Here is a 3,306-nt window from a genome sequence, read left to right on the forward strand (position 1 = left end):
GCCTGTGACTGGGGTTTTGCCTCTGCTGCATCAATAAGCTGCCTCAAAACGGACGGTATGTTTCACAGACAAGGTTCTTTGGGTCAATCCGATATCTTTTATTAGACTCACTCAAATTTGGCATGCACCTCCATTTGAAATTTTTTAGGGGTCCAAATCTGAGTGTGTCTAATAAAAGCTATCAGACTGACCCAAAGGAAAGACTTTGGTCAGAAGGCAGCAGCTATCCAGTTTCACCAGCCTCAGAGATTTAAGGTTAGACCCACGGTTGGCTGCAGTTGCAGCTCACAGACCACTTAATACATCATCCTCATACAAATATCACATCATGCAAGGCTTGTCTTTTTGTCTCCGTCTCGTTGGACATGTGGCTAAGACCTGAGGGGGGGAAGCCAGTGGCTTGTGAACCTTGACTCTGCCCCTGCTCTTGGCGTTGAAACGCTGCTTTAGACACGAGGCCGAAGCTGGTTGCTCATCCCCAGCTCGACTAAGGAATAAGGAACCGGGAATAAGGAAGTGGGAGTAAGCAACCGGCTTCAGACTTGGCTGAGGATGTCTTTCATCGCAGCACAACGAGAGACGTGTCTGAAGAGGTTGCCCGCGCAGCACCCCGCCTCCAAGGTGTGATCTGCGAGAAGCGGGAACCATCCCCCGGTCATCACCCGCCTCTGCCCTGAGCCCCCCGTGGCTGCAGCCTGCCTCACGGCACAGTGTGAACGCTGCTCCTGGTCTCCGTCGCCCAAAGGCTGACATAACTGCACCAAGGCCACAACCCCCGCCCGCGCGGTGTAGGGAGGAGGAGCCGGGCGGACGCTGCCCCGTCCCCGCCCTTTCCGCCGCCCACGTGGGCCCGCCCGAGAGCTGCCGCCGGGTGAGTGAGTTGGGCCGCGCCGCGCCGCGCCGCGCCGCGTGGGCCAGCCGTCCGCCCCTGGTCGCCAGCTCCACCTCGTCCTGCGCGGGGACTGGGGGGCCGCCACAACCCGTGCAGGGGTCAGGAGAGCCGCCGAGCCAGGCTCAGCCTTGTTCCCCCCGGGGAAGGGCCGTGCGCCCCGCCCCGAGGGCTGATGGGCAGGGATTGCGGAGGGCGCCGCCGGTGTGGTGTGGTGTGGTGAGGGGGGACTGCCCTGGAGCCCGCGGGGAGCCACCCGGGAGAGACGTGAGAGGGCACTGGTTCACATACATGTTACATTGTTGAATCTGATCGATACAGCCGTCCCCTGGGGGTTTTTAAATGCAATAGGCATGTGCCTTGATGTAAGAGTCATGAATGTCCTAACATCATGTGATGAAGCCTCCCAGAATAGATGCGCGCAGAGTTGGCGGCCCTAGGTGAGGGGCGCCATGTGTCTGGTGAGAGGCTGCCCCGAGTGCAGCGATGGGTGCCTGGAGTCCAGAAGGGACGTGGGCATGGTGTGAGCACGTGGCGAGGCTGCTGCCTTGACGGTGAGATGTGCGCCATCCCTGTGAACACGGCACAGGGGAGGGGAGGTGGCCTGAGAGCAGGCCAGGAGCAAGGGACTTTGCTGTTTGCAGAGCTCTACCTGGGAGCTTGGATTTGTTGCTCAGTTTTGTGCATTCCCTGCTTTGGTGGGGACGCGCACCTGCCTTGAGGGGGGCAGTGATTGCTTTGGAGTGGCGGGTTGTCCACCTCACTCCAGGTGGCCATCAGGTCCACCACCTTGTCTTGGCTCCCAGTTTTGGCGCCATGCTTGTTGATAGTGGTAGAAGAGGTGGCTGCAGCCCTGGCTGGAGTCTGCGTTATCTACTGGGAAGTCCTTGGGATGAGGTGCCAGTGCTGACCTTGACCATGCAGGACAGTCAAAGGGTGGGTGAGGCCACCTGTAACCACCACATAGTAGAGCTCTGTCCTCCATGCTTGGAGTGGCTGCCCTGGGTTCAAGAGTGGCCAGGTTTGGGGTGGGAGGAGTGCATTGTGGGCTCTCTGGAGTACCCTATGGTCAGCTTGTCCCAGGATGCTGGCCCAGGATAACTACATAGATGCACTTCATAATACCCCCCCAAAAAGTGATGGCACATTTTATGCCAGGGTAGCAGACATGTACATCTGCAAACTCACACTTAGGTGTGGGACAAAGCACTTCCTTCTGGGAAAAATGCAACATCTGTTTATAACCTGATTGACACTTGGTATTGTCGTCTTTTCCCCACTGTGCCCAAAGTGCTGGGGGAAACGGAAGTAGCTCAGTGCCTCCAATAGTCTTGTCAAGTCTGTTTAGATAGCCAAATATTTGTTTGATTATGAGTTCAACTTGTAATATGGGAATAAGCCTTGGATCTCTGTTTTGCTTTAAGAATGTTGCATTCAAGGCAGGAATGCTTAACATGAACATTGCTATTTATATTTGTGTTGCTCTAACAAAGTTGTGAAATGCACTATTCTGCAGCTTTCTGTCAAATGAAATCCCTGTCTGCAAATTGTTAGTATTTTAGGTTTCTGTTTAAAAAAAGTATCCAAAAGCTGTTGTGATTGATTATTTTTCCCCTTCCTCCTAAATATAAGCAACAAAAATGCAAACAAGGCTTAAATATCTGAACTTTTGAGCTCCATAAATAGGTGAGTTAGATGTCTTTCCAAGTTCCACATTTTTAGTTCGCTCCAGTATGTTACCTTGCAGACTTCTGAAAGTCACTGTGTTGCTGCAAACTAATCCAGTGGCTTTCAAACTTTTTTTCATTTGTGAACCCCTAAAAAATTTCAAATGGAGGTGCAGACCCCTTTGAATTGTAAGTGTAGATATTCATATACTTACGATTATAGTCGTCTTTTGAGGACTCCTTAGACATAGTCTGTGGACCCCCAGGGGTCTGTGGACCATAGGTTGAAAACCACTGCTTCAACCTATTGCAGCCATTAAAACCACATTTGCAAGAGATATTCAGGAGAGTTGAGATGTGGATGCTCTCATTGGCCTCATACAGATGAACATGGACTTTTGGTTCCCCAGGGACAAGTAGCAGTGGCAAAAAAGTGTTTCCCTGGGGACCACCCATACCACAGGACCTCTGGTGCACGGCAGGTTATCCTGGGTGGGGTAGGGGTGGCTGGGGCAAGCAACTGTGCTAGCCCCAGCAGTTTTACCTGGAGTCCTGGGGGCTGGGGAAGCTGCAGTTGCGTCACTCCTGCAGCTGGGAGCCTGTCCAGTAGCTGGAGCATGGCTCTGGCTGCCCAGGCTCTGGTTTTGGGTGGTGCACTCTGCCTCCACATGCGCTACCCATTTTTTTCTGTGTGGCTTTTTTTTGACCCTGGGATGTCCTGGGGTCAACCCCCCCCCCCTGCCCACACTA

At 53.5% G+C, this 3,306-nt stretch overlaps 1 protein-coding gene across 1 annotated transcript in view; it reads left to right on the forward strand.

The window, feature by feature from the left end:
- Positions 1 to 810: 810 nt before the first annotated feature.
- Positions 811 to 3,306, forward strand: part of MINA (MYC induced nuclear antigen) — a 39,702-nt gene continuing 37,206 nt past the window's right edge. Inside the window, exon 1 of the mRNA XM_019525722.1 lies at positions 811 to 871. The gene's annotated coding sequence lies outside the window, so the exon portion shown is untranslated. The remainder of the gene's footprint in view (positions 872 to 3,306) is intronic.

Source organism: Gavialis gangeticus, unplaced genomic scaffold (assembly GCF_001723915.1).
Source record: "Gavialis gangeticus isolate Ggan-Ray unplaced genomic scaffold, GavGan_comp1, whole genome shotgun sequence".
Lineage (NCBI taxonomy): Eukaryota > Metazoa > Chordata > Crocodylia > Gavialidae > Gavialis > Gavialis gangeticus.